Source organism: Zonotrichia albicollis, chromosome 6, assembly GCF_047830755.1.
Source record: "Zonotrichia albicollis isolate bZonAlb1 chromosome 6, bZonAlb1.hap1, whole genome shotgun sequence".
In the NCBI taxonomy this organism is placed as follows: Eukaryota; Metazoa; Chordata; class Aves; order Passeriformes; family Passerellidae; genus Zonotrichia; species Zonotrichia albicollis.
Genome location: NC_133824.1, coordinates 10,581,931 through 10,603,399, shown reverse-complemented (window position 1 = coordinate 10,603,399; position 21,469 = coordinate 10,581,931). Strand labels below are relative to the sequence as shown.

Sequence of the window (21,469 nt, the reverse complement as noted above, 5' to 3'; positions counted from 1 at the left end):
ACTGATGCTTAATATAAGCTGCCTTTTGAAGTTTTATGTTTATTAGTTCACTGAAATAAGTACTTATTAGAAAGGAATGCACATTCAAATAGAGCCTAGCCTTTTATTTTAAAAACAGCTGCATATATTCATCAGTCACTTCAGCTTTTTTCCAGCTAACCCCACAACAATTTACATACAGTCAGATCTTCGAGTTCCTGAAATAAAAGCATAAATACAGAACTTGGCCATAATATTTTTCTTTTTGTATGGAAAGACTCTCTTACAGGCACTATCTCTTACTCATGCAGTTAGAAATATACTGTATTTATCTGATAAATAATACATTTTCATTAATCCATATCAGTATAAAACATGCCAAAATATACAGTAGAGACTGCAATTCTACTCTACATTTATCTGGATAATTCAGTATCTGTCCTAAGTGGTAATCAGAGAATGAAGCAATCTTTTCTATTACTTAAAAAGAAGAGCAGTGAATGCAGTGCAGAGCCAGCAGAGACTGCCATTGAGTTGGCTTTCAACAGCTTTGCTCAGTAGGACAAATCTCTAAAGTCAAATAAGAGCCAGGATAAATTAAACTGTGCTCAGATTTCTGATGCCATGCCCATACACCAGATATTTACAAGTGAAGAAGGTAACTTCAAACTAGCTTAAGATTTCACCATTATGCAAACATTCTTAGCAATCATTAGTTTTACTACTAAAGACTTTACTCACTTTGACTTTTAAGAAACTGAAGCTGACCTTGGGAAGGAAGTTGTCATTTAATGTCTTTTATGCAGGCAGAAGTTTTTATAGACACCCGTGAGGAGAAAATGTCATATATATCACATAAATTACATACAGGAAGACAAATATAACATAAGGGATATACTAATGAGAATGAAAATGTCAGGGTTCTTTCTCACAGCATTTCCACGTGAGTAATGATTCATTTTGGTTACTACTCAAAAAAACCTAAACAAACAAAAAGACTATTGCTTTAAAAGTCATAGAAATGGCTACTTGGCTTTCCAAATAATTTCTTGTCTAATGTATGACTTAAAACCCATAGTGATACATTTAAATTGGGTAAAACAGCATTACAAGTTACCATAACTAAATCCAAAAAGACTACTTTCTCTTTAGAAGTCATAGAGTTTGAAATCAGAGGAATTTCCTATGCTTGTTTCTAAAAACTTTTGGTTCCTACTTAACTGAAGTATTATAAGAAACAACAAGTTACAGAGGCCCCTACCTTCCACACACAGTGCAATTTTTCAAATGCCTACATGTAAAGGCATAATACCTGGCCTTCTAAACTTTGCTATTTAACAACCATTTTTTAAGCAGAGGAAGGTATAACAAGATATTATACCATATGTATAAGTAAATTATTTCTGCAGCAGTCCATGAAATAAGTGATTTTCTTAATTGTGCATATTTTTTTTCCACACTTAAAGGCTCAGCAATACTATATACTAGTCCTCCTGGTTTAGAGACAGAAGCATGCCAAGCACACAGGCCGGGTCTTCAAATCATGATTTCCCTGCAATTTACATTTCCCTGCTTTTAGGACATGCCATGAATAGCAGTTTTCTCCCTATTTATTGTAGTAATGCAAATGAGATTAAGCATTCATAAATATTTCTATCATAATTCTCCAAAATCTATATATATCAAGTTCCCTGCTATCTCATTATTTAGGTGTATACAGTAAGAAAAGAAAAGTTGTGCATTTTCTTTAAATTATTTCAGGAAACTGCTAAGGAGTGCAGTTTCCTGAATTAACATGCTAGATTGTATCTGAACTGCTTTTGAGTACTATGAGCCATTCAGCAGTACTGCCTTGTTGCTTTCACAATACATTTATTGTCTCATTAAATATTTTCCACATTTCAAATGCTATAGATGATTTAGGCCTGGAGTCCTTTTTACAAGTGTTTCTGCTTCTGGTTCTCCCAAATAAGAAGGACATGGAACTGTTGGATCAAGTCCAGAGAAGTGGAGAAGTGGACTGGGGCACCTCCCCTGTGAAGACAGGCTGGGAACGTTGGGGCTGCTCAGCCTGGAGAGGAGGTTGTGTGGAGACCCCAGAGCAACCTGCCAGGGGCTGAAGGGGCCTCCAGGGAAGTCAGAGGTGAACTCTGTGGCACAAACTGTAGTGACAGGACAGGGAGTAATGTGTTCAGACTGAAAGAGGGGAAATTTGGGTTAGATATATGGAAGAAATCCTTTACAGTGAGGGTGGTGAGACACTGGAACAGGTTGTCCCAGGAAGTTGTGGATGTTCCACCTCAGGATGTGTTAAAGGCACGGTTGGTTGGAACACTGAGCAATCTTGTCTAGTGGAAGATGTCAATGTCCATGTCCAAGGCGTTAGAACAAGATGATTTTCAAGGTTCCTTTCAACCTGACCATTCTATGTATGATTCTGGACATAGTTCTTTTTTGCCTAATTTCAAGTATAATGATGCCTCCCTTTCACTCTTCTAATCTGTCCATGATAATCCAAAGCCTGTTTTAAATTAAAATACCTTTTCTCATAGTATAATTCAATGCAATCTAAATTTAATGTCATAGGGAGCAGCCTACTCAGAAAACCCATGGTGACTTCACATGGAGAAAGGACCTTAGAATCCTACTACCTTTTTCACTAATTTCAAATTGTGTTAAATTTTGGTCTAACTTGTATTTTCAATGAAGTCAAAGTACTGAAGAAATGCTACTTACCTTTGATTCAGCAATTTTCCTTTACAGCTTCTCCACAATTTCTTACACTATCTTCCCTGTGCTTCAGTCAGAAAGTTTGGATTCGATTTCCAAGGGAACTAACTGGCTTTCCTGTTAAAACTTTATCATTCACTGTATGCAGCCCAGTGATAAAATTTTCCAAATCATGTTTGTCTACTCAATGAAAATTCTATTTAACCCTTGTACTGACATCCTTTTCTTCAATAATCATTTTATTTTAGAGCCACTTGTTACAACACTCTCTCAGCTCTCCTTGATGCACTGAGCTTCCGAGTAATACAGATATATGATATTTGGCTCCCATACTGTTGGTTCTTCTTTTACTTTATTCCTTGTGACTTGAATAATGCCAAAATGTCTGTAGAATACCAAGTTGTCTGTCTGCCACGAGGCAGAAATGACTGCTTTACTGCCTTTTTGTTAAAATAAATAATATTAACTGGAAAAAGTCACCCTCCCCCATTTAAAAAAATTTCACATGCAAACTGCTTATGGAAACAGAAATTAAAAGAACAGAACCTTTTCTCAGACTTTCAAAGCAGAAGCCTGTGAAACAAACAGATTCAAAAAAATATTCCATATTGTTACAATGTAATTCCAGAGAGTAAGCAGAAACATCACTTAAATATATACATTAAACTATACTATCATGACCCAGACCTGAAATGTTGTATTTCAGCTGGAATTACTCTAAGAAACTCATGACATGAAAACTATTCAGAAAACAACTACCACCACCAAATAACCTGAAAACAATTGCTAGAGACTGCAGAAATTGACCACATGTATAATCTTGACGGTTTAAAAATAAAGTTTACATCCAGAGTTAAAAATTGATTATATCTGGCACATCCAAATTTTGCTGCTTTTCCATTTATTTGATATTTCTAAATAAATTATCAGGGAAAAATTTAAATTAGGGGCAAGATTTTCACTCCATTTAGAACCAAAGCTGTCATCCTGATTGAGCAATGACAGCAAAAATGACACTTAATGTAAGGAGTCCCTGGCAATGACAAAATGACCCACCAACTGAAGATTCTGATATGACAGCTTCTTCAACAAGCTGCTTTCTCTTCTGATTAACCAGCTGGCTCTTTCTACTTATCCTGCTTGCTTCCCTGTTGGTGGGATTCCTGCAGAGCTTCACAGCTGCTTCGTTACTAATGTATATATTAATTTCACTTCTTTAAAAACCTAAATGTTGAGAATATCCATTCTGATCTTTAGTAAACACAGAAAAATTATGAAGATCCCCCTTGGTTTTGCCTCCTGAAACAGCACCTGCTATCAGAGTAATGGCAGTCAGAAGTTTCAGCTAGGCAGGAGAACATCAGGAAGCATTCAAATTGTCACAGAATTATATTACTTTTAAGACAGAAATGCACTTCCCTTTACCTTCAACGCTGTTCAGATTTTTTGCAATTATTTTGAAAAGTGGACAACAAATGAATTATTAACAGGGGAGAACTCCACCAACAATATATACTACCTCCAGGTATTTCTTCTCTGTAATAAATACTGCCCTCCTTTTTTATGAGTGTGCTGCCTGTCTACTGCTTTCAGTAACTATAATACACTTTGTTCTTGATGTCCTATTTTCCACCTGCAATATACCTTATCCATTGAGGTGTACTTTCCTGGTTTTCTTCTCTCTGAACAATGGAAATAGTCTTGGACATCCTAGATCTGCCAAATTTAAAGTTTAAGAATTAAATTTTAATTCTTTCTTAACTGGTCCTATTTTCTGAATTCCTTATAAATGACCTATAAATATGTGAGCCTTGTTTACTACTTGCTCTTACTCTTCTGACCCTTAGATCAGATCTACTGAAATCCACAAGGATCTCCAGGTTTTATAGGCAAAACAAGAAATGCCTTGCAGAGCTCAAGAAAGAATTGCCATTGGGAACCACCACCAAATGTGTGCTTCTGGTGGATTTATTTAATGAGCAATTGTTGGAACAATATCATTAATAAATAGTTTAATCCCTGATTTGGAATTCAGTAGAACTAATAATATATGGAGTATAATAATATCTAATAATATAATTTTATGTACCACATAATCTATAATACACTCTATAATTCTTACTAGGCAATATTTAATGTGTAATATAGAATATAATAAGTGTTTAATGATAAAATGTTATATCATATATCATTTGTATATCATGTTATACAAAAATATTTGTTATGGATCAGTCAGAGAATGATGCAATAGTATGTAACATGGAAGGCATGGTACTTGGATACAATAGGCTGAATTGTGCATTAAACTTGCCTGTTCAAACAAAATACTTCTTGTAGAGTGAAAACTAGAAGGCTGGGAAAAAGAAATCTGTCCCAAACGCAAGATTTGTCATAGAAAGGTGACCATACAGAACTCTGGAATCTTACTGGGAAAATGACCTTTTAAGAATCTTATGTTGACATAAAGAGTGAACCCATTTTTAGTTACACAAATAAGGTAGAAGTGTTATTTATGCTGCAGATGTAAAATGCCCTGTGTAACACCAGCACTGGAATACTGCCTTCAATCCTGGTATCTGTTCTTTAAAAAGAGTACTTGAAATATTAGGTGATGCAGAAACCTTACCTGCCAAAAAATCATCCGGAAATAGAAATTCCTGTTCCCATCAGGCCCTTCTGACATGACCATAGTGTAGGTCCACAGAGTTATTACTTAATATCAAAGAGCTATTGAACAAGAACCAGAAACAAAGGTTAAGAGGAGATAAAATTAAGAATAAACCAAAAATGTTTAGGAAAAAGAGTTAAACAATATGGCCTATAATGTACAAATATTCAAGCTAAAATATTTAAATAAATCCTAATCACTATACTTAGGTCAAAAGAACATATAATTCCTCAGTTCTTCCCATTTCATGAAGTGGAACTGCTTTAAATCCATCATACTTGCTGAGAGCTAGATGTCTAACTAACTTCAGAGCTTTTAATTACTCAGTAAAAGCCCTGAGGCTGATTCAGAGACTGGCTATTTGTTCCGTGGTACTAACTTGCCTGATGAGGGGAAAAAAAGGAATTTAAAAAGCAAATCTTAGATATATATAAAGTATTTAATTTTTTTTATCCTTTTATCTCTTCTGAATAGATTTATTTGAAAACATGAAATGCTTTACTTCACGGTTTACATAGTTAACTATTTTTATAATTAGTATTCATCTACTGCTGTTGTCTTAAAGTTCCAGTCAAGCCTGAGGTTACATTTAACAAGGAACTATAAAATACAACAGACATAACTTGGGAAAGAAATGAGCACATACCTATAAGAAAAGACACCAACAAATCTAATCAAAAATAGATGCGTAGATTAGTACATTGAAGTGCTGTCTAAATTGGAACTTAGTTTAAAACTTCCTTAAACTCAAAAACGCAAATGGTCACCTTGCTTTTCAGTGCTGCCAGATCTTTAGGTCTGCTCATTAGACATCACTTTGCTGAGCCCAGGGCCCACTGTATGACAGCTGTTTACCTTGCTCACCCAGCTTTGGAAGATTCAGAGGAGGGCATGTACCCACCTAAAGCTCCAGTTTGAGCAGAGGATCACCTGCAATCTCCCCATGTTCCCTGGAGAAATGAAAATACTTAAACATCACCAAGCAACTGAATTCAGTGTAGCTGGATGGTGTATAATTTTTGCCTCCTTTACATCTTAATATATTTTATTCTAGTACTGAAAAAAAATACTATTCTCTAGCTGACTTGCAGACTTTAGGAAGAAAAAACCACACACACACATATATATTTCATGTTTAGCCTTACTATTTAAAGCTGCACTCTCAGATCTTGCAAGCTAGGTAGAATCAGATATGAAAAGATTCAAATAAAATGTGTGCTCTGTAAAAGAACACATACCGCTAGAGTCTTGCTAGCGGTACAATACTCATTCCTCTAAGTCATTTTTGAGACAATGCTCTAGAATGGACAAAGTAGATACTCTGTGACACAGGATCCTGTTTTTATAAAAAGATCAAAAGTTGAGTATTGAAGGTCATGGGCACATGAATAGGCTGAGAGGTGGTCAGTTGAGTTCTCCTATTTGTCCAAGGCTGCAAACCCATGGTGCAAACTTTGGAAGAAGTGGCAAATGTCCTCTTTGATGAACACTAATTTTCTCACTGTCTTAAATGCTTATCTTTTGTGAACAGCCTGCTTGGTTCTCATGCTTTCAAATGCACATCTGCTCATTGCTGTGCAGCTGCCACGTTGCAGCAGAGTTTATGCTTTGAGCTTCACAAGTTAAGACAGCACTATAAGCACACATCTGAACCCAACATCACATTCAAAATATATTCTTGCTAGATCTCAATTATTACATTCTTGTTGCCTACACTTTCAACTGGGTACTACCAAGCACCTGTCATGATCTGAATTTATTTCAGGACATGGGCTAGAAAGGGCATTACTGTCACTGTTAGACAATCCACATTAAGAGCACTGGAGTCTCCCCCCTCTTTTTTGTTCAGCCTCTCTAAAACATTTGACACAGCCAATGAACTATGAACAGCATGTAAAAGAGGCTGACTGTTTTGAAACAGTTTATTTCAAGAGAGTCATAAGCAGAGAGGAGCAGTAGGAAAATGTTCCTCGTGGTTGCCTTTTTCTTCAAATATATTTAAAATACACAAATACTGAAAGAACTAGAAAGATGTCATGAACTCCACTGAAAACACTATGTAGACTGCTCAGTACTTGAGCTCATGGATAAAAAGCAGAAAGTGGAAACAGAAACTGAGGAAAAGATAAGTTACACTTAGTAGCTGGAAGAAACACTTCAAAGAGCTTCTGGCACAGTACCAACTGGATGATATTACACAACCCCATTTAGACAAGTCAGTCTGACACTTAGAACTGATCCTGGACATCTCTGACAATGAAACAGGTACAAAAATTTTTAACAGGTACAAAAAACTTTACTGTTGATGATTTGGCCTCTGTAGTACATACTTTTGTCACCTTTCAGTTGGACTACAGCTGAATATCTTGGGCATGGAGCCATTAGCCCTAGAGAAACTCAAAAGAGTACAGAACACAGCAGCACATTTCCTCTGCAGCTCAAATCTGCTTTCACCTTCTGCACTGGCTCCTATGAAATACTGGGCCAAGTTTGATGTCTCTGTCTGTCCAATAATCCAGGAGCAGAATACCTAAGGATCAACTGAGAACCTGCGGCTCCATTAATGACAAAACTTATTTTCTGCTGGAGATAGAGATTTGAGAGACAATAGTTTAAAAAGTTGAATGTTGAATATGTGCCTAACATCCAAAGCATGACCTCTTGCTTTTGAGTACTAGATGCACATTTTTGGATCTTAATCTCAGCAACTAGCTCTTTTGTAGTAATAATAGCAACACAGCAGTTTGAAACAAATTCACAAAAATACAGCAAGTTTTTGCTTGCTGTAATAGGAGCCACTGAAGGACAATAGAATCACACTTAAGTGTTACCCCTATTTGTTCTGAAAATGACTCAGCTACAAAAATAACAAAGTACATAAAAATATCCAAATATAAGAGAATTCACTGTTTTCACTGTTTCTTCCAAATGTAGTGGCACTGCCTGTCTTACATGAATCCTGATATTCCAGGTCAGTGATGATTAATCCAATTGTAAAAAAAATCCTACAGATGAGCACAAGGTATTTTAGAAACCCTCAGGAAAAAACTCAAAATATTAGGAAGTATAGTAAAAATTTTGAAAACACTTAAAAGGCTTGAGAACCAAAGTGTAATTTATTTTCAGTGAGACAGAATTGTAAATGCCTAACAGACCAAGAAAGTAATGCATGTGTTAGGCATTTTTAATAATACCATTTCATTTTTATTAGACAGTAATATATTTAAGATTATATAAAAAACTGAATTTCTTATGTCACATCTCATGTGCAAAGATTAAATTTTTTAAAGGACTGAAAATCCAGAAACACCATATTCAGCAAAGAATGAATATAAATTGAAATTTTTTCAGGGACATATGGATCTTAGCAACACTGTACAAATTACCAAAATGGAAGCTGTACAATATTAACTAAAATATTGGTTTTATCAATAAAAACTGCTCTGTAATCAATTCATGTTAGAAACAGTAACAATTAAATAATCACAATGTAATAAAAGCTTTTGAAAACTAGTGATTATTTAATTGAAAGGTCCTGTCTCCCATTAAGCCTTCTCTGAAACATTAAGTTTTCATTCTCTATTACCTAAGGTACAGAAACATTTTGTAATTTCTTGTTTGTATTTATTAGTATCTATGTAAATAAGAGAGTGTGATATTTTTTTCCCTAGTATATCAGTTCCTGTTAGATAGATTTATACTCTAAATGTCACTCAAATATTCGAGTAAGGGAATATTATAGTTATAAGGAACCAGAAGTATATTAACATTAATGGAAAGAAATACACCTGTTTAAACACAGTTAAAAAGGAGATCAAATACTTTCTAATTCAAATATCTAATCACTTCAAACTGAGTTATCCAGTACCATCTTGAGGTTGATTATAAGATGAAAGAAACGCGACAGAGATGATAATCATTTAATCCCTTAAGAACAGCTATTCTGAAGAGCTTTTCACTTTGTCCGCAACAGTATTCCAGAATGCTACAATTCAGCTAGAAAAGAAGTGTAATGATGAGGAAAATCACACTTCCAGCAACAGAACTTTCACAGTAACATGAAGACCTACAAAAGAAGCAACACACGAAAAGGGAGCACTTGAACAGATCCCAGAGTCTTCATGACTCACAGAGTCTTACATGAGTGTGTCAATGCAGTCCTTGGCAGTGGCAAGTTCATAGCATCAGATGTGGGAAGGATTTGTAGCTTCTGATCTCATGTCACAGAGATTGGCTATGTAAATCTGAAGGTAGAGTTTTACCTGAAGGTGACAGGTTTACCAAGTGAAGTACTAATAGAAATCTATTATAGCTGTGGCTCTGTGCTTCAGCTAAGAGCTACATACTAATTCCAGCTGCTCTTAACACATGGCAGCATTAAGAACCTGAGCTCTGTGATGTTTACTCTTTCCTTAATGTAGCACAGTAAATGATATTAATTTCTATTTTTTCCATTGGTTTTATTTTGGAAATTGTGTTATGGTTTGAAAAGTATACCATGTGTTGAATGCTGTCCTCCCTAGATCACATACACTATTATAAAAAAGAAGTTGTATTAGTTATAAATATTTGGTAACCTGTATACAAAGCAGATCTTAGAAGTCAGGCTTAATCAATTCTTGCTGAGGATATCTACACATGGGAGTGGTACTGACTGCACATCACTGATACGTTCAAATTAAATCCTAGCTGTGGTTCCTACACTGAAGGTGCAGCAGGTGACACAGGAATACACACACAGTTCTGACTTGGACTGCAGGAAAAGGCTCAAGAGGGAGTTTCAAGGACCCACTGAGGATGCTGGGCTAAGCACAATCTTCCTGTCCTATTGCTGGATTCCTTGCTGCTCACAGACTGGGAGGGAGCCCAAGAGAAAAGGCAGGTGTGGCATGGCCTGAGGGCTGCAGGAACTGTAAGCGTTGCTCCATGGAACATTAACACCACTTCCTCCATGCTGAGCAGCAGAACACACTTCAGAAATCACTCACTACAGGGAACTCCTTTTCTTACAGTTTAAAAGACCATGAAAATTACTGTGTAACCTTCTTATCAAGTAGTTTTTACTGAGATCGCTTTTACATTTTCAATTTCAATTTTGAAATACTTTGGAGAAACTTGTCTACTACTGTGAATTGTTATAAAATGTTTTAACCAGATGCTCCTTAGTGGTTGAATAAACACAGAACCAACATTGCAATTTAATCAGATTTGCCTGCAGTCTAAAAGAACAGTTTGAAGAAGAAAACTCGTAAAAATGCCACTAAAGCAACTAGCACAGCAAGACTTGATTAAGCCTGACTTCTAAGATCTGCTTTGTATACAGGTTACCAAATATTTATAACTAATACAACTTCTTTTTTATAATAGTGTATGTGATCTAGGGAGGACAGCATTCAACACTACTTTTCAAACCATAACACAATTTCCTTAAAGAACAAAATAAAACCAATGGAAAAAATAGAAACGAATATCAGTTACTGTGCTACATTAAGGAAAGAGTAAACATCACAGAGCTCAGGTTCTTAATGCTACCATGTGTTAAGAACAGCTGGAATTAGTATGTAGCTCTTAGCTGAAGCACAGAGACACAGCTATAATAGATTTCTATTAGTACTTCACTTGCTAAACCTATCACCTTCAGGTAAAACTCTACCTTCAGATTTACATAGCCAATTTCTTAAACTATGCATTAACAGTAATACTATTTTAAAGATTCAGTTTTGAGTTTTAGACCCAGAACTTTTGCTTTATATAAAATGGAAGAATGTGATCATTTTCTTTCATGCAGAATTAGAAAAGCAAAATGTCAACACGACCTCTTTTTAAAACATTGGCATTCATATGAGATTTTGTAATTTGTTATGCATTTGGATTTTAATAACCATGATTTTAATAGATAAGAAAGGTAGTAGGAAAGAGTAAAAACAACAGGGTGATGTTTTCAAAACCAGAATCTGATTAGACTCAGTGTAAGTTTTCACTGGCACTTCAGAGTTTTGCAAGATTCATGCATTCCTACTGCAATCCATGGAAAGCTACTTCACATTTTATGGATTGATGTTCGGGTACAACTGCATCCTCTAACACCACTAGAGGATTTAATGCCAAACCTAACCATTTGCACGGCATCTGAAATGAACTAGCTTTCCCTTTGACCTAACGTATTCTCATTTGAAACAAAGAATGTAAACACAAAAATTGCCACACCAAATCACTGGTTTAGCTTGTACCCAGCCTTTGACAGTTACCAATGGCAGTTACTTCAAGAAAATATACTAGTACATGTCAATAGTTCTAAGAATGGACACAGGCATTTAGAGACAACTGTTCCTCCCAGTGCTCATTGGTATGTGGCTCCCTTATACTCTAAGTGTTCCTATTTTCTCACCTAAGTAAAAATCTACTTAATATAACTTATAATCATAGGAATAAAAGACCTGAGCCCTTTTCAACTACTACTGAATTTAGAATTTATATAACATATTTTGTGTTTGTGCAAGCCTCACTGCATTTTTTTTTCACAAGGTGTTTGTAGTTTTATTACAACAGAAGATAAGTTCTACTTTGGAGTTTTTTGACTCTTTTAACATCCTCTCTTTTGTTTAGTTTAATCATGCTTGCTCTAATTCATCTCTTATTTAAGATGACTGATCCCAATCTTTCTAAGTTCTTCTCACATGCAAATTTGCCCTCATTTATAATAATTTTTGTCTATTTCTGTAGTGGTTCCATTAAAAACAAATCCCTTCCAAGCCAGGATTTGTGTGGCCTAACTGGTCATCAAAAAAGCTCTATATAGCTGAAATCAGTTATCTCAGTTTTATCTAGCCACTGAAGAGAGGGAGAGGAACTTTGTGAGAGGGAATGATCCCATTCTGCAACAGGCATCTACAATAGGTGGGACGAATCATTCCCCATAAATAATTCTTAAATGAAGATGAGAGATGAGACCACCAGTTTTCCCCATGGAGCAACCAAAGGAAAGGAATAACAACAATTTATAACACTGTACTACAAATATTCCAACATTGGTTTTTTCTTGCTCATTTTACTTCCCAACATCTCCATATGTTCCTGATACTGCTGAAAACAAGCAGAAATATTAAATGAAACATCTATGATAGTATGGAGGTAATTTCCTTGGGAGTTGCTGAATTAATTTAGAATTGAGAATGCACATGACTACTGCAAACCTTTTCCTTGGCTATATATAAACCCTAATTCTGTAGGCAGTGGTGTTCATCTCACACTGGGCTAACAATTTCCTTTGCACTGAAGTTTCCACTGGATATCTTGATAGACTCACACAGTCTCAACCAGCATATATGACCTGACATTCTTTACTGAGCAGTAACTTTGTTATTCTCCCCCATTCAGTTAATACATTTATACTAAAAATGCAGGATTTAATAAGAAGCCATCCTCCTATTCAAGTCTCATGTGTGTACACTTCTGTTTTCCAGACATAGACATAGTCCTAATCCTGAGGTTGCCCAAAGCTCTTATCAACATGGAAGCTTCTATGGAGCAAAAAATAAAATGCCCACAGAGGATCTCTAGCCTCTTTGTGGAAAGAAACAAATTTTTTCCATCCTCAAGCCCCTTTCTGAATGTAAGTGCACTTCTTCTCCTTCTACATCTATCAAGGCCAGGTAAAATCAATTTAAATTAAATACATAAAAGAAGAAAGGTACACTAGCTTCCCCATGCCTAAAAGTCCCAAGGAAAGTAATGAGATCCCATTATTTAACAGTGTGGATGTAAAAAGATCATGTGAAAAAAGAGGCAGACAATCTGCAATGGTGTAGAAGCCCAGAAGATAAGAGGCTGATGTGCATGTCCCAAATTCCAATAGGTTTGGATATGAAGCCAATCATGGACTGTTGGTAATAACAACCAAGGATTGCTGATAATAACAAAGGATTGTTGTGGGAAAGAACAAGATCTGGCTGGAGAAGGGGCTGTGTGGAGGCAGGCAGCATTTCTCCAGGACAAACATCCTTGTTCTTGTTCCTGGAGATAAGCACAGCACAGTCCAGTGCAAGCACAGGAATGAGGCTGAGAAGTGGGCACTGACTGTGGGGGGGGATCAAGGACCACACAAGAGCCCTGAAGCCCTCAGACCCATTTCCAGACAGGTCTAAAAGAGCAGACTGCACATGATAACAGCTTGCATAGAAAACAAGAAACCTTTCTCCAGGGCAGGGAAAAGATGTCTCTAGAAAGGCATCCCCACCAAGCCTGGGGGGTGCCCCCAGATCCCAGACCCTGTCAATCCCATCAGCTGGATTAACACTGGAGCCAGGACTGGTGATCTCCTCTCCTCCTTCCTTTCTTCTTCCACTCTTTCTTTCTTTCTTTCTCCTTCTCTTATTCCTCTCCCTCTTTCTCTCTCTCTCTCTCTCTTTTTCCAAAACCCTTTATCCAAAACCCACTGCCATGTGCTAATACATGAGGTCAGAGACTATAATTCTATGCTAAGTGTGTAATTTACTAATAAGACTTTGTGAGTTTTTGTGGGCCTGCTGACTTTTATAATTCCTTTCAACCATAAGCATCTATGAATCTTAGGTGCTCCTATCCCCTTAAGGGTGGGATCAAACAAATGATCAATGTTTTAGAAATTTTTAAAAATTTTCTACTATATTGTATGATTAGTTTATATGTAAATTTATTTATAATTATATTTGATTATTAGAATTTGGTGTTCTCAATGACAAAAAGTCTCTTTGATCAGATGCAACTGTTTATTTTATGCTGAAATACTGCTAACAATTGTCAACAGCCCTACAAGCAAAAGACAAAGTCAAATGAAAGCAGAGTGGTAATTAATGTCCATTATACTATTTAGATATAAATACTATATTCTTTCCCATGAAGATTTGTAGTTGCTCTGCAAATAAATTAAATTTCTGTTTCTGAAAGGAAATCATAGAATTGGAAAGGCACTGTATGAACAGTGGAATGTGTCATTCCATTTTAAAAACCTGATATATGAATTTAATAACTGATCATAGACAGAATCATAAAGAAGAAATACGCAGGCAAACAGATGGCCTAGTCTAGAACTGGAGATCTGCCTTCACTTACTGGTGCTTCTGTTTGTTCCATGGGTGACACTGGCCAAGCCATTTCATCTATTTTCTGTTTCAACCTTCTTGTTTACAACACAGAGAGAATACAACCCTTCCCTCTCCAAACCCTTCTCACTGTACACATTAGGAGTGGCTGGAAGGTATCAGATCAGAGCCTAGGACATAAAACTTCCTGAGAAATTCATGACACTCAACACTAAGGTAATTCATAATTCAATAGCCTGAATTAGCCTAAACTTAGCATTAAAAATGTAAGAAAACTAAATTTCTGAATTCCATAGGTAGGTTTCTTGTGCTCACAGAAGAAACTGCTCATAGTTTTTAATGACACCAGAGAAGATATTTATAGAAAATTAATGCAGCTTTTGTGCACTCTGATTTTTTTCTTCGTTGTTGATCGGCTGCTTGAAAGGCAGTATATGTAAATATAGAATGGTTAGGCTGCCTAACTCTCCCTGGAAAGTTGGACACATTATGAAGAGAATTTTATGTTTTTAGAAAAATAGTTTCCCCTGCATTTCCAAATGAGTATATAGTTTTTTAATTTGGAATTCCAACATTCACTTGCTATAAGACAAATAACTTCTTAACTTCAGGATATCAGTTATGATAAAATCAGTGTAATATTGTCCCAAGTGAGATAGTCGAAAGCCTGAAAACTTTATGGGAAAAGATAATATGTTTCATCAGACAACTGGATAAATTAGGCCAGATTTCAGCTATCCAAGTTCTCCAAATCTTGCTTCTCTTATTTAAAGAAACTCAGTTTTATACACACATATTCAAAACCATAAATTCAAGATAATAATTTAAGTAGAAGTAATATAAAAAGGAGTTTAAAAAAATAAACAAATTTTAAAAATGAAAGTAGCACATGCTAAATTTTAGCATATTTGGAGGCCACCACTGAAACTTCCTTTAAGTGTCACATCTACACAGCCATGGTACATAAAATGCTCAGCTGTAGTGAAAAACAATGAGAAATAATGGTCTAAATGTTAAAAGATCAACTATACTTGACTAAACAATGAGAAATAATGGTCTAAATGTTAAAAGATCAACTATACTTGACTCATTAAACTCCTACTAGAGCTAATAAAGATACCAATTCTCAATTTCTATGAAAAAATTACATTTGAATTTTTATATTGTTAGCATATGACAATAGTGGTGGAATGTTTGAAGGAAAAATGTTTGCTTTCCTTCATTCTACAAAAGTAATTTTGTACATTGCATCTGACCACCTTTATCCATTTCTACAGAACATTGTGCAATTAGTGTTTTAGAAATTACATCTTCAAAGATCACCAGTCCAATAGAACAAAACACTGAAGTGCTGAAAAAGCATATAGCTGTCTATGAATTCAGGAGGGTAATTATGCAAGATAAACATTATACATTTGTAGTAAATGGTATTTACCTTCATTCCATCCAATGACTTTTTTATAGAGGCAAATCATGCTTTTAGTTTGTAGATCCTCACATTTTTATTATGCAAACCAATGAAGCAATAAATTTCTTTGTATTAAAGGAAAAGTTCTGTCTGTTGAAACTTTAGTGATAACAGCATCACAATACACATTTAGCCTGATAATTATGAGAAAGAACAGCAAAACTAAATTCACATACACACTAAGATATAAAAAAAAATACTGTTAGTCCTTAACTGTGACCTTACTGATTAGTAGATTATTCACAGTTCGTAAGTTCACCAGATTTTTCAATACTTCCAGTACTTATTAAGTACTTCTGTGCAGATAACATTGTTTAAATAATAATTTTTAAAATTAATTATTTTAGAGAAAGATAAACAAACTTTCTCATGTACAAATGGTCCAGAAAGCAAATATGCAAACTAATTAAAAAAAAATCTGTTTAAATTTTCATCACACTTTGAAGATATACGCTACCTGGTTCTCTTCCGTTCATTAAGTGGCATTTGCAGCCCAATTCCCATTACCATTCTTGATTTTCTTTCTTCCTCTTAATTAGTATTCACATTTCCAGACTATTGCTTATATCTTCAATGCTGTTAAATTCCTTCCTTCCTTCCTTCCTTCCTTCCCTCCCTCCTTCCCTCCCTTCCCTCCCTTCCCTCCCTCCCATTCTGAGGATGAAGGATATTATTTTGAAGATCCCAATGCCAGGAAATTTCTCAGTTACTGATGGAATTCCTTGCAATCCTGACCACACAGTTTTCTAGGTAAGCCTTGTCAGGAGCTGCAGGTTAGTGCTGTAACATGTGAGTGTAGGACACATGTCCTGCCAGAACTGAGGGTCACAGCACTCACTGATAGAACTGTCAAGAGGATCCAAGAGAAAGCGACAGCAGAACTGAGATTTGCAGCCAGGAAGGATAAGGAATCATGAGCTAAAATCTTCTGAGAAGAAACTGAGACACTCATCAGCTGAGAGAGAAGTCATCCAGCCTGTACACTTTCCTACGGAAGAAATTCTCTGAATTCTAGTGATTTGGTATTGAATCTTTTAGCAAGAGATTTGGTTTGTTTGTTTATCAACTGTTGCTCTGTATGCTTATTTTGGCTAGGATATTTAGAAGGTCCTTATTAAAGCAGATACATCCTTTTGAGGCAATGAAAAATTCAAGAGAGAGATAAAAGTGATAAATATTCAGATTTAAGTGACAAAATTCTTGATGCACAAAATAAGACTGAAAAAGAAGGTCCAAAGAAGGTTTTATTTTCTCTCAAAATAGGACTTACTTCCAGAACTTTTCAGAACTGAATTAAGAGTATTATTTCACGTAAGTATAGTGGCCCATACCCATTTTTTGAAAATGCAGAAACATTGTGTTTCAAATGATTTCTTGTTTGACAATAGAAGAATTAGCCTTTTATCTTGCAGTGGACTAAAAAAATCTAAAATTCAACTGGTTAAAGAGAGATTATTAATAGATGAATGAGATTAAAACTAAAATGGCTTGCTCTAACCATATAGGCCCCAAATTTTCCAACCAATAATGCCTCTGGTGAAGTAAATTACTCATTTTGGCTTTACAGCTAGTAAATTTTGGTTTTTATCTTAGATAAAACTGTTTTATTTTCAGCAAGCTTTGAAGAAATAAGAGCTGCTTTCCATGGGATAGGTATCTATATATTCATTAAATGTTTTAATGAGCTGATTTAGATAAATGAATGAAAGGCAATGGCTTTGATCATAACATACTGTTTTACTCTTGGAAACCATCTCCTTCACTATAACCTTGAATTATATAGTTAAGGAATAGCACTCTACATTTTATACTGTTAAGTTACAACAGTATAATTTTATATTGTTTATGTCTGAGATATTTCCACAATGTCAATATACTGCAAATAATAAAACATTTAAAAACCTAAATTTCAGTTTAGAAGACTCACTCATAAGAAAGTTTAGTGACAAAAATAAAGGATCAGTCTAATTTATAAAAATCCACTCCTGGAACACATCCTGTGATGAGCAGTTTACCACTCTGTGGGAGAGCCCAGATGACCACTGATACCTCCCTGGGTCTCAGCTCTACTAAGGGCTAATTTTTACCTCTCATAAGAAATAAGAAATCAGATACTCCTGTCCATTGACAGAAACTTACCATATTGGAATGCTTTTTAATTTTTATTAATATTACACCTGCTTGAGACAGCAGAAAAAACTATGATTTTTTTCTGTGAGCTTTAACAAATTGCAATCTACAGAGCAGATTAAGTTAGTAAGGGCCTTACTTAAACATATACTGAATGTATTCCATCCCTCACAGACCTTAGCCCCTTGTAACTAAGAAATCTAAATTTAACAGTAGGGTTAGCTGCTGGCCTAGCTACAAAAAGTAAGATTTTCTTTTCACATACAATTCCATGGTCATAGATGAAGAACTGAAGATACAATTCCTACCTAGAGTCTTTGTGAACCATGTAGAAATGAAAGAAAAACCCCAGACTCTTAGCACTATATATCAACTGTCCAGAGTTCAACTACAAAACTTGCTTATTGGAGAAAAGCTAGTAGGAATCATCAGATTAGATTCTGGTTGCAAACAGAATTAAATATTTTATTTAACTACTCCCCTCATCAGTCTTACATGCCTATAACCACAGAGGCAGAGTCTATGAGGGAAAGATGCAAATTTTGCTACTTATTTCATTCAGCATGGCATGATGTTTCTTGCATTATATCTCGTATGGTAAATTGAAGTAAGAGTTACTTCTTCTGCCTGATGAACAAAGAAAATAGAACAAACCATAAATATAAGAAAAAAGTAAGAAGTTATAAAAAACTGTATCAAAGATTTGGCACAGTCCCAGATCATCCTAAGAATGGAACTTAATTGTGTACAAAGCCAACACACATAAAGCAAATGATTCCTAGAATGGCAGAAACTCACTAATCAAAAGATTTGCATAATAATCATCCATCTGTATGATGCACCATATGGCAAACAAGACTGTAATTTCACTAAATATGTTTTCCAGGGGAAACAGGTTGCTTGCGTTTTCAACTAAGTGAAAAAAATCCCCCAACCTAGTCATAAATGACTGATACACCCAAGTCAGGGAAAACTTTTCATGTAAATCTGAGGAAGGCATGGAAAGCAGCATGTTGCAAGAATCACACACTCTGAAAAATATATTTCATGCGTGTAACAGAATATGTAAAAAAACAGTTTCAAGAAGAAGAAAAGCAGTGAGCTACTGACAATGAATTACATGTTCCAATCTTCATAAGACTTGTAAACATACATAATTCCAGGTTACTAATGTACCGAAAACTGAATTCCAGCTTTGCTGTTCAGAGTTACATCTGTACAAATAAAATGAATACTTCAACACTACTTTGGCATACATATCTGAAATAACAGAAAATATAATCAAGATTACATATGTAGGGATAAGAGTCAGAACTCCTCTGTTTATGTAAATTCTGAGGATATTAATACTGACAGCTTCTTCAGGAAGATAATCAAACTGTAGAATAGTTATATAAATCATGTACCAGTCTTCCTAAATTTAAATAACTGTGCTTCACCAGAAACATGAGTCCCCAGATATTATAGTAAACAACAATTTTAGAAAAGCAATACTTTCAATATGGTTTTTAGGAATGCTGGGGAACTGCATGCTTCCTCTTTTTAACCACTGCTGAGACAGTTTTTTGGGAACAGAACTTAAATAGACTATTCCAGGCATTATAGTACATAAATCTTGTTTTTTACAAATTCAGGTGCTTAGAGAAATGTCCAATCAAGGAAGAAACAGAATGCAGCAATAGCTGAATGGGCCTGTTGTGTGGATGTATTTTTACAAATGGGGTATGGTGAGTGAGGTGAGGAGCCTCTTGCCTTTGAACAGGAGGACAAGCAAATCTGCTTTTGAAGCCATATAGTCTGAGCTGCTCAGAGCTTTCGGCAGAACACTCACTAAGAAGATACAAGAGCAGCTGGGATTCAATTTTAAGGAAAAAATCCTGTCAAATCTCAAAATCTATGGGAGTAAGTAAATAAATAGAAGAACAGGAAGAGAGTAAAAGGTTGCATTGACTAAACCAAATAATTGCGACTACATAGTAGAATATGTAGGATTCTTTTATGAATCTAGACTTACATAATGAAATATCTAAATGGAACTTGCACCAAAAGGAAGTACCTTATGGAACATGATTTTAGTTTCTAGTAAAAGGAAGTTAAAAAAACCCTAAGAACCTAAGAGGTGCTGTTGACAACATGCTCATTTTGCCTCCACTAATCATGATTTCCAGCATGACAGGTCTTCTTGTCAGCTGACCTTGAAAGCACTAGAAACTGTCATAGAAATTAAAACAAAAACAAATTGGAAAGAGCTTCTCAAAGAGAGAAGAGGTTACTTGAGAACAGAGAGGTTCTCAAAAGAGAGGTTACTTGAGAACAGAAGTGACTCCATTCCATGTCTTTGGATGAAATCCTGTCCCACAAATACAATAGGAATTAATAATTGTGATAGAATCAGCCATGCATGTTTCTTCCCATGTAACAATTTTTATGTGTTCATATTAAAATAGAATCTGCTCCAAAAGCAAAAAATTCTGGCACTGCTGTGCATAACACAATTTTGATCAAAGAAACTTAAAAAATCCAACAAAGTATGGAATTTCTGCCATCTTTTCTTACTCCTCATACTTGAAAGTACTTTGAACAACTGTATATTTGGAGGAACTGGGCTCTGTTCAAAGAGATTTGTAATTGGACAGAGGACTTCACCTTCAATTTTCCAGATCTTATCTATGTTCTTTAAAATTCTTAAAACCATTAAACCAATCATTACCCAGTTACAGTATTAATCTAGTTTTTTACAAGTTAATGCTTCTGTCAAAAACCTACCACTTGCAATAGCTCCATGTGCAGTCTCAGCAAATAAACTTGAAGGTAAAAGCCAGGAAAACACAGAAATCAAGTGATAAAATCAGCACAAAAAGGAATTCTTTACTTATTGTTACAATGGGCTCCACTAGCCTTGGCTTGAAGCACAAGAAATGGGCAGTGTAGAACAGAACACAGTGGAACTATACCTATAGTAAATAATTCAGTTAAATAAAACATAATTTAATCTAATTTTAGATATGGTCTCCCTGTATGGCCATATATTTATGGCATCTCTGTATGCTCATGCAAAATCTTGAGTATCTGACAGAGATGCCCCGACTTGGATAATTTTAGATTATGGAATTACTTTTGAATATTTAATTTGATTACAAAGAAACGAGAGCTGTGATTTATTTTTCCTTCATTTGTATGCACAAGCTGGCCATGAGCCAGCAGTGCCCTTGTGGCCAGGAGGGCCAATGATATCCAGGGGCGCATTGGGTACAGCATGGCCAGCAGGTGAAGGGAGCTGATCCTCCCCTCCTTCTCAGCCCTGGTGAGGCCAAATCTGCAGTGCTGTGTCCATTCTGGGCTCCTCAGTACAGCAACGACAAGGAGCGTCTGGAGAGGCTCCAGCAGGGGCCAAAAAGATGAATGCATGTAAAT

At 35.5% G+C, this 21,469-nt stretch overlaps 1 long non-coding RNA gene across 2 annotated transcripts in view; it reads right to left on the bottom strand.

Annotated features, from left to right (window-relative positions):
- The window catches only part of LOC113458771 (uncharacterized), a 47,686-nt gene that overhangs the window by 5,791 nt on the left and 20,426 nt on the right, over positions 1-21,469 (bottom strand). For both annotated transcript variants that reach the window (XR_012580636.1, XR_012580635.1), the window contains exons 3-4: positions 6,279-6,327; positions 5,336-5,436 (exon numbers count right to left, since the gene is read on the bottom strand). This is a non-coding gene — a long non-coding RNA (uncharacterized LOC113458771). The remainder of the gene's footprint in view (positions 1-5,335; positions 5,437-6,278; positions 6,328-21,469) is intronic.